The sequence below is a fragment of the Euprymna scolopes genome, chromosome 34 (genome assembly GCF_053919585.1).
Source record: "Euprymna scolopes isolate OS-2025 chromosome 34, ASM5391958v1, whole genome shotgun sequence".
Lineage (NCBI taxonomy): Eukaryota > Metazoa > Mollusca > Cephalopoda > Sepiida > Sepiolidae > Euprymna > Euprymna scolopes.
In genome coordinates this window covers 33,006,003-33,020,984 of record NC_136515.1, presented here as the reverse complement: position 1 = coordinate 33,020,984, position 14,982 = coordinate 33,006,003, and the positions used below count along the sequence as shown (strand labels likewise).

The 14,982-nt window shown below is 35.4% G+C and overlaps 1 protein-coding gene across 5 annotated transcripts in view; it reads right to left on the bottom strand.

The window, feature by feature from the left end:
- The window catches only part of LOC145259166 (uncharacterized), a 621,516-nt gene that overhangs the window by 267,969 nt on the left and 338,565 nt on the right, over window positions 1–14,982 (bottom strand). The window lies entirely within an intron of this gene.

The following is a 14,982-nucleotide window of genomic DNA, read 5'->3' as shown; positions in this document are numbered from 1 at the left end:
TACCGTTTTTTTTTTCTTTGGCGGTACCTGCGATGCCAATCGAAAGGGTGATTCGGTATGATGTGTTTCCCGTTTGCACTGTGTGTTAAGGTACTGATAGTCGATGGTTCGTCTCGGCTTGCCATTTTTTTTCACAGTGATCACCATGGTACTGCACCAGTCAGTTGGTGTGCCGACGGGCACTGGAGCAATGATACCCCTCCTCACGTCGTTCCAGAGGTTTTGCTTGACCTGTTCTTTCAAATGGTAAGGCACCGGGATTGGGTTATGTCTGGCTTTTGATTCAAAATCCAATGGGCAATGCTCGCACAGGTTCGAATCCTGTTCTTAGCGCCATGTAGAATATTGCTAGGGTGAGCCAGCTAATCCAATGAAGATGTTATGCTGAATGGATGCGATAATCGACAGAGTGTAGTTCCTGGCAGAAGTCTAGAACAGTAAAACCTCTGAATGCCAGAGCAGCTGGCATTTGTAGAGTGGCACCTGCCCCTCCTGGCATATTTAGCCAATCAAGCACCTCAAAATAGAACAATCCACCATCCCTGACTAATTGTAGGCTGGTCCAATGGCAATTAGCATACAACTAATTGCTACTGAATAAATGTGTTGAAATTAGTTAAATGGTCCATAATGGTGGAGAGGGAAGGTAAGCGCATTCTTGATTCTACAGAAATGACATGTTTATGCTTTGGGAGAGTCTCTACCGAATATTATTTTCTGTTAAAGCATCTATTTCGTTTTTCATTGCTATTTTCCATTGCTGACAAGTTTCTGAATTAAGTGCTTTGTTTTAAGCTATTTGGGATATTATCCATGGAATAGCAATAGTCGACTTGATAATCTTCCAAATGATCGACCACAAAAATATTGGGTCGTTTTCTACTTCTTTTTGGGTTTTGATGAATTTTAATCATCATCATCATCGCTGTCATTATTATTAATACTCTTGTCTTCGTTAACAGCGACTTCATTGTCGTCATTTGTTTTATGAATTTGAGAAAAAATTAATTTATTCTCTTCATATGATGGATTTACGTCTTTGAAATAAAACATGCCCGTAAATTTTACATATCAGATTCTTTTTATTTTCTTTTTCTCTGGAAAAAATACTAAGTAGGCTGGGCTGTTTTTATCATACCCAAGGAATATACTGCGACCGATCTTGATATTTAATTTGCTTTTCTTATCTATAAATGAAAAGCAAGTTGAGCCAAATCTGCTTAAATTTGGTTTTCTACCGCAGAAAGCTTCATATGGGGTTTTAAATAGTTTTTTTGTTAAAGGACCAGTTGCGTAAGGACCAGTTGCCATAAGTGCATACATCCAGAGGTTTTTGGGGAGTTTTGATTCAATGAGTAGACATCTCGCTATTTTAAAAAGTGTCCACCATGATTTTTCAGCAGTTCCGTTTTGGTGAGGTGAATTAGGGTCGATTTTTAATATTCGATACGATGGTTAATTAATAAAAGTTCAAAGTCTTTAATAGTGAATTCTCTACCATTGTCAAAGTAAATACACTTTACTGCACTTTAGGGGCCATGTAAACTAAATATCTTTTAGTTACTAGCAAGGTATCAGATTTATTCTTTAAGAAGTAGACCATTATTAAACCAGAATTATCAACAAAATTTAATGCATATCTGAAGTTTTCTCTGTCCATCGGTTCCATGGGAATGTTCAAATCACAATGTACCAGTGAAAGGATTTTTGTGGTCTTGTCTGGCATCTTGTTTTGGGACTTTGCTATTTTCCCTTGTGTACAAATGTCAGGATTTGTCAAGTTTTTTAAAGTTTTTATTTTCATTTCATCAACCACATTCGGCAAATTTTTGATATCTGGAAAATCCAAAGAATTTTATTCCATGCCTGTAAATTATGGCAGTACACTATTGAAATAACATAGTCTTCCATTTTCTTTAATATCGAATACAGTTCCATTCGGGTACACCAGTTATGATTTATTGGGGCTAAAGCTTATATTTGCAACTTGTTTAATGACGGCTTGTATAGAAAATATATTTTGTTTAAATTTTGTGATTAGAAGAGCATTTTCCAGAATACAGAAATAAAGTTAACTTTTATTGTTCCTTAGCGAGATTTTAGCATCACCTCTCTTTAAAACAATATCTTTTACTCAACTGCCGTTGGCTAGCTTTACAAAATGACTCTGAGGGATTGAGGTTGGGATCAAAACTGATAAAATCCGATTCCCTCGTAATCACATGAGCCATTGCACCACAATCAACAAGAAAGTCATTACTGTTTGTTGAAGCGTCAAACATACATAAAAATAAAAATGTAGGTTCACTAACGGAGCTCTCCAAATTTTTAATGGAGTCCCCTTTGAAATTCTTGTAATTGGGTCGCCCACAATTATAGCAATTATTCCTTTTCTTAGGACAAAAATTGTTTTTGGAAAGTTGTGGTTTTTATTCGGTGTAAAGGTATAATTTAATTTTGGTGTTTTTAAGTGGGTATTTTTAAATTTTATATTTGTAAATTCGTTTTTTTTTTTTTTCTGTAATCATTTTCTCAGTTTCCTCATAACTTCTAAGTGCTACTTTGAATTGAGTCATGGGGTTGTTTTTCCTGAGTTACCACGGTGGTAAATGGCTTAAAATCACTCACCAACCTTTTAAAGACCATGGAGATTAACAGTGTCACTAATAACTTAATGAATTCACTGTTGTTTCGGCCCTTGTAATCTGTAATCATCTCGGCTTCTTTACGTTTTAGAGATGTCAGTTCGGTATATGAAGAGATAATTTTGGGTTTTCCTTTCAATAAATAATGCTTTCTTAATATGTTCATAGCTTTGCAGCCATCGTTCAAGGCTTCTCACATTATCACTCATCTAAGCACTGTATTAATTCTGCAAAGGCAGTTGCATTCTTTTCAATAAACTTAGGGTCGTTTCTGTTTTAGGTTGTGCCTAAATTACCTTGTGTAACTTATGGATTCATAAATATCCTAAAAATTTATTTTGCCACAATTCAAATTTTGATTCTGAGCCATCAAAGTGAAGGTACTACTGGGCCCATAACCTCTTGAATGTTTAATTTCAGAAGAGTTTCCGATGAGTAGTTATTCTATACAAGTCCTGGAGATGAAGAATTCTTAGTGGGCAGCTGTTCTGTATAGGTTCTGAACTTTATAATTTTGCAGCCAAAGAACAAAAGATCCTTCTTTCGTTGACATGAAAAAATTATGTGCTGGAATACTAAAAAGATTTAAATTTTATGGAGCAATTCTGGTTTTTGATTGGCTGATAGCAGAAAATGAATTAATTTGATTCGTCAATTCCTATCAGCAATGTTTATAAATAGGATCTCACAACTTTGAGGAAACATACCTCCATTATATATAAAAAAATATTGCAAAAAGGTAAAAATGCTCTTTGGTATAAATAATTCAAGTTGTTCAAAAAGTATCACAAACAAAACTAGCATTAAAGTAAAAATGCTCTTTTGAATTGAATTCCTGAAAGAACGTATCTATTCTATCTATCTATCTTCTTCTATCTTCTATATATATAAAATGAACTCATTTTTTCCCCTCCGAGTTTGACCTTAATAGGATTAAAACTCAAGACATTTTATGCAAGTGTGCTATTTGCAAGCTGCATCACAATATCTGAGGTGTGTTATCGGCATATTACCTGTCCACTTCCTCGATAATCTTAGATCCCTATATTTTATCTGCTGAGAGTTCACAGCCAAAATCAGTTACAATCAATGGAAGTGGTAAAATCTTTTCCCTCTATTACATTCATCCTCCCCCTGCGACCATTTAACAATGGTGCGGATACGTCCACAAGGGACATTAGGAAGAAACACCGGTTTAAGTTCGTAGTTACTTAAAAAAAAATGGGACTGGCATTTTCCCGTCGGATTGCAGCTACTCTAAGGGTTACTTATGCCATTTCTTTTATTTTATTTTTATTTGTTTTCTTTTCTTAGCGATTCGAAGGGTTGCTTAGACCATTTTTTGCTTCTTCTTTTTTTTTTTTTTTAGTTTTTTTTTTTTACAACATTGTGTCAAACGAAACGAACTAACCTTTAAGTCCGAGTTATACAAAAAACTCTAACTCGCACAGTCTACATCTTTTACTTTCGTACCCAACTCTATTCATGCCACGTTCTTTTCTTTTCCACCATAGCCTCATCGATAAACACTTAGCAGCCAACATTCAGGTAAACAGAGTTTTATATGCATCCAATATTAAAGTAAGTGGACTTTTATTCTTTTTCTTTGAAATTGACCCGACTCCCCGTGATTTCCAGTCACGCATGGATCAGCCGATAATGGCAAACATCGGTCTCAGCCGCGAGCGTTCTTCCAATGTGGAAACGATTACTCCACTTTATATATGATTTGTTTTCTTTTTTCTTCTGTTATGTTTACAGTAATTTATAAGGTGATATTAAGGAGGGGTGACTTCTTATTTTCTGATTATTCATTATTTATTTTATTTTCTTATTTGGAATTTCAGAGAGTGTCATTATCACATTTACAAAAACCAGATCTAAATGGAAGCAGACGACATACAAAAGCTTTTATTGTTGATAAATCTTTTAAAAATTCAACACTAAAATGAAATAAACATATTTCCATTTTACACGGTAGCTTTTTTGGATTTTTTTCTTTTTTTTTTTGGATTATTTGCATTAGTACTTTTGCAGATGTGTTTCTTTTTTTCCTAGTAGTCTGCATCTGCGCCGACACTACTCGGCTGACACTGATGATTGCCGGTCTCGCCCGATCCATGCTTGACTAGAATTCGGGTCAAATTAGGCAGGAGTACCTCCATTTTGACAAGATCATTTAACATTATATTTATATATTAAACAAATCATTTAATGTTTATATATTATAAAATCATTTAATGTTATATTTATATATTCAAAAAATAGTACTCATGCAGAGAGTCCTGAAATAATAACGTTATTATTTAAAAAGCCATTCTTAACATGGAGAGGAAAGAATGTTTTGTACCTATTCTGTACTTTAACCTTACAATTGAATAAAAAAACCATAAACAGGGAAATACGATTTAAAAAATAGCGCAGATCCCTCTCTGCATTAGCACCAAAAAATCATTTGAAGTTATATTTATATATTCAAATAAATATTAATATTTAGATATTTAAAAAATCATTCAACGTTATATCAAAAAAATCATTTAATTTAATTATGCAGGAGTTCCTTGATTCCCCCTCTACCCTTTCTTTTATTTGTTTTCCACAGTTCTTGCAATTGCCGGGGGGGGGGGGCATAAATAGAGTTTCATTTCTTTTCTTTGCCAGGACGGGGATAGTGGAAACATCCACATTAATGTCATTTTTTTCCCACAAAAATTGGCCACTAACACAACTCACGTCATATATTAGCTACATCATTTCATAAAGTAGTAAACTCCTACATTTCATTCAGTATTTGAAATGTTGAAATTATCGGCCCGTGTGGATTCAGCTTTTCCATATAATAAAAGCGAATCTGATTCAAAGCTATGCATCGTTCGCAGCCGAATCGCCAGGAACATCCAAAAGAAAGCAGCTTTGATCCCCTTTAAATTGGGAGCTGGTTTCCACCCCATCATCTGGGGGAAGCCAAAAGTGCCCTGCATTGAAACAAAGTAAACAAATGCCAAAATCAGTCCCGCAGTAAATAAAAAAACTACCACGTAATTGTAAAAGCGGCCACCTGCCAATCAAATCTCTTGGACTTTTTTTAACTCTTAATTTTACACGCTTCTCAATTCATCTACCCTCGTGTTTAAGGTGGTTAGGTGGTTGGCTGTTTTTCCCTTTAGTTTCCACCTTTGCATCAAGGCTTCGGGGTTCAATCCCACCTTCCTATTAAAACTTTTTTTTTTCCTTTTAATGTTTTTTTTTTTTAACACACACACACCTACAAACACCCGGGCAATGCCGGATACCCCCCGCTAGTTGTAAATAAAATGAAGAAATAAATTACATGTATACATATGCAGACACACACATAAATATATATGTGTGTGTCTATGTGTGTGTTCTAGCCTGACGATTTCTTGTGGGGATATAGCTTAATTGGCATATATTTTCATCTCTCTCTCTCTCTCAATATAATGGTAATTTCTGTCTGTTTGGTTGTTCACAAACTCCAAGGAATTTACCCCCCTCTCCACCTCCCCAAACATATTTATTCTAAAAACTGTGAGTTAGACACTCATAAAAAGCAAATACAAAGTTTTACTTTATTTTATAACTTGGAAATTTTTTTTTTTAATTACATTTTCACCCCAAACAAGGCACATTGCAACTTTGGTGTACTATCAGGGGCAACAACTACTGGGGTACTATGTAGGGAGTTGGGCAGCAAGATGTCTGTTCACGTTACACTTGAACTTCTGTATGTCAGTACAGTTGGGGAAGCAGGGACCTGAAATGGAAGTCCAAAGTCCAGAAGGTTTGGGGAAGAAACTACTGGAGTAGAAAGCTCTTTTACCTCTAAGGATCTCTACTGTGTGGGAGTGGGATTTAGCTGCCTGTCGGGTTTGTCGAGGGTGTTTACGTCGTGGGGGTACAAGTGCTTGCAGTTCGTCAAAGCATTCACCATTAAAATACTTGTAGAACAGGCAGAGGGGTGCAACATTTCGTCGATGGAACAGAGGCTGAAGCTTAGATGACAGTTCAGGACCTATCAGATTGGCGACTCTTTTGAGCCTTGTCTAGGAGCGAGAGACTAGTAGCAGATGCACCAGCCCAAATATGACAACAATACTCCATACATGGGCGAATGGTGGCCTTAAAGCGGTACAGGATACTTTCGGGTGTTAGTAGTTTTCTAGCACGGTAGAGAGAGCTTACCTTCTTGCAGCGGTCCTGGCAATGCTTTCAATGTAATTGTTCCAACTCATGTTTCCTGTGAACGTTAGGCCAAGGAGTTTAAAGTATGTACTTTCAGATAAAGAGTCTTTGACCATTGCTATTGGTGGTAGAGAAGGTTTCTTGTAATTATTGAAGGAAACAAGTTTAGTCTTGGGTGCATTGAATGTGACCATCCATTTTTCCCCCATTCCACTACAGATTGGAGGTCATCCTCTAGTGTTTCTGCCATTTCTTTATATATGTGTTCATTTGTTTTCGTGCCTGTTATAGAGTGTGGTGTCATCAGCATATAACCCCATCTCAGAGGCAATTTTATGAATATTAGGAATAATAGAGGTCCAAGGATAGACCCTTGAGGCACTCCCGCATTTATATCATATTGTTTAGATGTATGATCGTTGAGGACAACCTGGATTTTTCTCTTATCTAAGAAGGATTTAATTATGTGAAGTATTCTTCCAGTGATACCGTATGATCTGATTTTCCTGAGGAGACCCTCATGCCATACCGTGTCAAAAGCCTTAAATATATCTAGAGCTACTGCTCTACCCTTCCCCGCTTTGTCCAGTGAATGGTATATACGTTCAGAGATTACAGTTAGGATATCTGCTGTGGAACGGGCTTGCCTAAATCCATATTTTTGGTCAGTCAGAAGTTTAGCATCTGTAAGGTGATGGACTAGAGATTGGTTAATTATGGACTCAAATATTTTGGAGAAAAGTAGGAGGAGGCTAATGGGGCAATAATTTACTGGGTGAGTTCTTTTGCCAGAATTCTTGAAAACTGGTACCACAGAAGCAGTTTTCCAGCAGTTCATTAAGGCATTTTGTGTAGAGTTTGGAGAGAACTGGAGCTACTCCAGCGGAGCACTTTTTTAATAGCACAGCCAGCATGAGATCGGGTCCACATGCTTTTGAAGTGTCAAGATTTATGATAGCATGCACCTGAGCAGGAGTGATTTCCAGATTGTCTAGAATAATTATAGAAATTAAAAATAGAAATGGTAATATGGAGTTCAGGGCTTGGAGCAGAAGTACATTAATTCCCAGGAAACGCCAGGTGTGCCTCAGAGTTTCAAAGAGTATAAATTTACTGAACATTATTTCAATACATCTCACTGTACTTACACACAATCAATACTGTGCACGTATTTGAGCCCCCCTCTCCTAAAAAAATGAATAATATTATGAGAAGTAAAAAAACAAAGGTAATACTATGGGCTAGAGAGATGAATACATATAGTTATTTGATTTTTGGTGTTCTCGTCAGTACAAAATACTATTTATTTAATACATGTTATACAGACATTTTTTTGTCTCATTGCTCTTCTGTTCAAAACTGGGCATATATCATTTCCGTTCCCAAGTTTCTCTTAGTAAAAAGAAAGGGAAAGGTTCTTAATATATATATGTAAAAAAAATTGAAAGAATTTAAATTAAAAAATGTTTGATTAAAAACAATTTTAAAAGTTTAATAAAAAATAAACAAAAAAGTTTAATAAAATAATAAAAAGTTTAATAAAAAGAATAAAATAGGTAATGAAAAAATGTTTAATTAAAAATGTAATAAAGTTTTGAAAAATAATGAAAAAGTATAATTTAAAAAATAATGAAAAAGAAATAAATAAAAAAGTTTAATTAAAAATAAAATGTTTGTTAAAAGATAATAAAAAAGTTTAATTTAAAAAATAATGGAAAAGTTTAATAAAAAAAATAATAAAAGTTTCATTTAAAAATAATAAAAAACGTTTAATTAAAAACAATAAAAATAAGTTTCATAAAAAATAATAAAACAAGTTTAATTAAAATAATAAAAACAGCTTAATTAAAAATGCCAGAGACAAAAAAAATGCAATGTCTATTATTAATTTAATCTGCAACATTCAATAGTTCGATATCTTTAGCATCCACTCAAACCTTACTTTGTAAACAATCAATATATTAAGCCGTTTATTTACCAATCTGTATTTTTAATTACTCCCGTCTGGAAATTGGATAATCCCCATAGAGTTTAGAATTCAGTCATAATACCTTCAATTGGAAATCAATTGTCTGCTAGAAAAATTACCAAAATAGTAGGAAATTCGTCTGGGAGATAAAATGAGGTAAAAATATAAGAAATTCCAAAAATGGATTACATCTCAACATGTAGACGGTTTTTATTTATAATTCTCCCAAATAAAATTTCTTGTGTTAATACTTTATACATTCAGTTCTGATCGAGAGAAGCAAAATTTATGTAATGATCGACATTCTTATGATGATTCGCCATTTTATTCCTTTTAAAAATTGTTTGATTATTGAATAGATATTTTCATGCATAAAGATAAAAGAATGAAATGTCAAAAGCGTAAACTTTTCATGGTGAAACATTAAACAAATATTTAAAATATTAGTTCTTTCTAGCCCACTTCATATTCTAAAGTAAGTTCGTGTTTGTACGTACGTTATCACCCAACACACAATTTTTCAAAAATGAAATTGCCTTATCATTGAAGATGCAAAATTAGTAATTAAAAAAATTCATCTGATGACGTTATGTCGAGCATGAAATTCAAATTAAAATACACTCATGTTCATCTACATGATAACACGTTAGGGTAATTTTATGTTTGTACATACATTATCACTCTCTCCTTTTTAAAAGATGGGATCATCAAATTCCCAAAGATGCAATGCTAAAATTTCATTTGATGATACTGTTTCGTCGAATGCAAAATTTAAACTAAAATACACTTTCTTGGCCTTTGGGCACGGATCAGAGTGTAGGATCTGTTTTATCCAAATATAGTAGAATAAATATTGTGGGGGTTTGTGTTCATGCCAGACGTCCATAATAAGTCACCAACTCGTACAAGAGTTTTGGTGATAGACTTCCATAACCAGATCTATTCCGAAACTACATCAATCAGATATATTCTTTAATAAGTTTCACTTTAAATAAAGGTTATACAATTATATGGTGGGATCAACATTCGCACCCAACGTTCATAGAATGCGTCATAGCAACATACAATTGTGGAATTTCCACAGGTTCTGCTGGTATTATAATAATAACGGTATAATAATAATAATAATAATGATCTCCTAATAATAATGATATAATAATAATAATGGTTTCATAATAATGATATTATAAAAATAATGATGGTATTATAATAATGATGATATTAGAATAATGGTAGTATTATAATAATAATAATATCGATATCATAATAATAATGGTATGCTTATTCACGTTGATAATATGTTATACTTTTTTTTTTAAGCGACATCGTCCAATTCTGAAAATATGAAATGCAATTCAAAAAATAATTGAAAATTAACTAATGTCACTAAACTAAAAAAATTGTGATTTTATCCATTTAAAAGTGAATTGTTTAAAAATCGAATTTTGTCATCCCATCAGCTTAAATAGCTTTAAAAACTTACTTTATTTTTAAATTTAAATGTTTTGTTACAATTTTAAATAAGTTTAAAAGAAATGAGATTTGTCATATTTAGTTGACATTTATTTTAATGGTAAGAAGAAAGAAAATATAAATTCTTTTAAAAAATTTCAATTGTTAAAATTTTCAATAAATAATATTTAAAGAATTATAATTATTAGGTATACAAGAAGTGCACTGGTGAGGTGAGAAATGATAACCAGTTTGCAAGAAGTCTAAAATAGTGAGAACTCAGATGTGAGGAAAGTATATTTGGATGACGAGGTTATCGAAGTTCCCCAGAAGTTTTGTTACCTTGGTAATATCATCAGAGCACAGGGTGGAGCAGGTAACAATGTGAAGTTAGAAGTGAATGGAGTTCAAGAATGCCATCCAAGCAGGGATATCATGTGTGTCTATACAGTATTATGATGTATGGAAGTGAAACATGGTCAATGAGGATTGAGTATGAAAAGGAATGATATAAGAATGAATACAATTGATGTGTAATGTGATTAATAAAGAGGGACTTAGATCTGATAACCTCAGATGAAGATTAAATCTACAAAGTTCAGAGCTCTCAAGAGTTAGTAAATGTAGAACAGTTGAGATAATAGGGTCAGTTTAAAGGGGAAGGCTAAGTAAAATATGCAAGAAAGTGATAAGGATGGATTTGAGAGAAAGAGGAATAAATAAGGACTAGGAAAGACTAGGCCAGAGAGGCCATCGAATGACCCATCAGCTTGTTTTCTATAGCTGTCGGGCGAAACCCAACCGTCACTGTGGGTAGGATGGATGTAGCCCACGAGTATACTCTCAATCTGCAACCGAAAGGTATCGGGTTCGCTCCTCACCACTGTTTCATGATCATTAAAGATCATTTCACATTATATAATCCCGTGCCTAGATAGGCACATTCCGTTCTCTTTACAGTCTTTACGTTTATTACTCTCTGGCTCAAGACCGACATCCTCATTATCTACCTGGATCACGTTCCTTAAGTCTAAAATATGTTGTGGCATTTCATCGACACTCAAGTTGCAAGGGGAGTGTACTCTTGTAATCATCCCTCTTCTCCCATCATTGCATCATGCATTGTGCATTAGGAGGTTCCACCCAAAACTCTTCTCCTATTTGGATTCTGGCTGGTCCTTGCTCATCAATTTCTGGGGACATATCTCTTGGGTGCCTCCATTCATAATTAAAAATTGATGTATGTGGCACTGTGTCCTCTCTCTGTCCGACCTTAGGGGCCATATTGTACCAGAATGTGGCTTCTTCAGGTGATATCCTTCTCTCAGCTATTGCTTTCACTGTCTGATGATGTCACTCCACTATTCCATTTCCTCCAGGTCTATGGGCTGCCCTTTAACAATTTTTTATCTTCCATTTTTTAAGCATAGCCTGGAAGATTTTGGAGTGAAAAGCAGTGCCATTATCCATTATTACCTTCCTTACTGGACCTTGTTCAAGTATCACGTTTTTTAATTCGGCTGCAGATGCAGATTCCGTATGTAACTCCCTCCATATCGCCAGTCTATTTGGTCCACAATTATTGACAAGTATGCTCCTCTATGACTGTTTTGTCAATAGCTAATCATGTTCAATTCTTTGAAACTCAATTTTCCCAGGATTATGTATATTTGGAGTGGGATCGATCGATTGACACTGAACATAGTTCTTAACTACCTTCTGAATTTCTTCCCAAATATAATGTTCTTTCTACTCCCATGTGGTGTATGCCATGCAACTCTTCTAGTTCACCAATTCCTAGACAGCATATTGGGCGTCTTCTTTCTCAACTAACCACCGTTTCTTTATCCATGTTAGCACATCTGCCTTGTTTTTCTCTGAAGGCACAAACACTGCTTTTATTCGCAGTTCAAATGCAAATATTAACTCTCTAAGCATCTCTAATCTCCACTTTACAATCATTTCTCAAGCGCCTTTTGTTCGTGTTCTTCCACTTTTCCCACTGTAGAGTTCACCCAACTGAGTACAGTGGCTGAATCAGTTCTTATTTCGAGATCTCTCATTTTATAGCTAAATTGATGCCCTTTAGAACAGCATCTAATTCAGTCATGTTAATATGATTATAAATCATCATTTTTTCTCAATCACGTTGCATCTTCCGCCACCATACTGCCAATCTCCACGACCACACCTGTTGCAATAGTGCTCGCATCACACTCTACCACTCCTATGCTCGGTTCAGGTATGTGCCAAGTTCCAATAACAGGATCCTCTTTTTTTTTCTTTTTTTTTTACCTCAGCTAGAATCTCCTGCATAACTCTGACGATTTTGCAATCAACTTTTCCCTCCCAGTCTACTCCACTTGCTCTTCTTTTCACATAACTGCATGCAAATCGCAGCCATCCAACAATTGGATAGTGTCCCAACAATCTCCCACAAATAGAAAATTATTCCCACCTACTAATTTCTCGTCCCCTTTGGGATCTCGTTGCCTCTCCTGAACATCAGTGTTCCCATCCTATTTTTCATAAGCTTAAGGCCCAGAGTCGCTTCTCCATCCACGGATTCTGGCAATTTAGCTGCTAGCCCAAATTCTTTCAAATGTTGCACAACTTCTTTTGTTGATATCTTTGTTACATTCACCATTATATCATCGATGTATGAATCGGTGGCCTCTTTCATTTTACTTCCTTTCTTTAATGCCGTTTTTAAAATGGCTGCCATAATCTTTGGTGCAACATTAAGTCCGAATCCTAACTGTGTTAGGCAATATGTTTTTCCTTTATAACAGACCAGCTAGTACTGTCACAGTTCCTTCGCCACATGTAGCTGCAGGTAAGCAGACTTAGGGTTCACAATGGTGGTTCCTCTTACCAACCGTCTCCATTTTCTCATCTTTTTATCACACACATCTATTATGTCGCTTCCTCTATGACACACCACAAAACGATTCAAGTCATGAAAGTGTAACACTGGCCTGACTTTCCCTTTTGTGGCCTGAAACACTGCCATCAATGGTAACACACCTTTTCTTTCTCCCTTCCATGATAAAAGAATACTGTTCGATATTAATATTTTTACCTCTTTCTCAAATTCTAAATTTTTCTCACTTTCCAAAGAATTCCTATACTACTGCACTCTATTCTGTAACACTAGAGGCTTTCCCTTTCCATCTTACTGTCCATTTCTCTCCATCGGAATTTGTTTCAAAGTCTTTATCCTCGATTTTGCAAACATTCAGCTGATGGGCAGCAACGGCACAATGTACATTTCCAAACTTTACCTCAGCTTTCTTTATAGTTACACCTCACGTCTCATTGATTACGTCCATTCCAATTATGACGTCGATCCCATCAATGATGTGATTCATCAAGATCACCCATACTTTTACTCATACTCCACATACTTTTATCTCCATTTGCCTGTTTCCTTTACATTCTATGCCCCCCCCCATCCACTGCTTTCATTGTGCCACTCCTACCATATCCACTCATAAGTTTGGAGTTGATTAAAGTGGTGGTGCACTAAGTATCAACAAGTGCAGTCATTACTGAATCATCCACCACCACTTCTATTATAGGAAGAAGCCTGCATTGCACCCTCATTCTGTAATCGGGGTAGCTTGTGGCACAGAAGCTCCTCCTTGCCCATTTCGCTGAATCTGAGGACAATACCTAGCAAGTGGCCAAACTTTCTACAATTGTAGCACGTTACTCTGGCTCTAGGTATCTCTGTGCAATCTTTCTTCAGGTGTGGTCCTCGACATCTAAACCACTGAAGGCTTGATTCTTTTTTAGCCTTTTTTCACAGCATATTACTTTGTGCACTCGCTGCAATCTCTCAAACTCTTTTGTTGACTAAAAGCCGTGTAGTTGGTATCAGTTTGCTGATGTCCATTCTCTCTACATGAGTTAGCTGTTGTAGTGCAATAGATACATCGTCTGAAAGTCCTGTTATAAAAGCAAGTTTAATTGTATGATCCCTAGGTATTCTGCTAGTCCAACCAATCTTTTGATTGCACTGGCGTAAGCATAAACTGATTAACCTTTCCAATGATTTGTAGCTTTTCATAGGTTTCAAAAGGCTCTTCAGTGAATGCGGCCACCAGTCTCATTTCTATCTGTTCTGTATTTTCTTGTTCTTCATTACTCATCTCAAGATAGAGGGCGAGCACATCTCCATATAGAAGAAGTGGAATAAAACTTAGCTACCAATTTTACCTATTTTAGCCACCTTACTACATCACCTTCTCCACTAAAAGGTGGTATCTTTGCCCAATCTCAGCATCCCGGATTCCATGATCTGTTCTCTGCCGAAATAGCTTGTGGTTAAATATGTTTGTATTATGAAAATCCAACACACATCTGACAGAACTCATGTCTGCCAAAGAGACACTGTCAAATTAACAGAACACAATCTCAAGCAACACCATCGAATTGATAGAACACGATCCCGAGCAATCATCCTCAACTGACATCGAATGACCTATCGGCCTGTTTTCTATAGCTGTTAGGAGAAACCCAACCATCGCTGTGGGCAGGATGGATGTAACCCATTGGCAGATTCCTGATCTACAACTGAAAGCTCTCGGGTTCGCTTCTCGCTACTGGTTTGTATTCATTTTTTAAAATTAAATTTTAGACTACAGATTGTTTAGAAGCACATGCCACCATAAAAGATATTAAGCCGAATATGATGCTAACTTAGTTTTA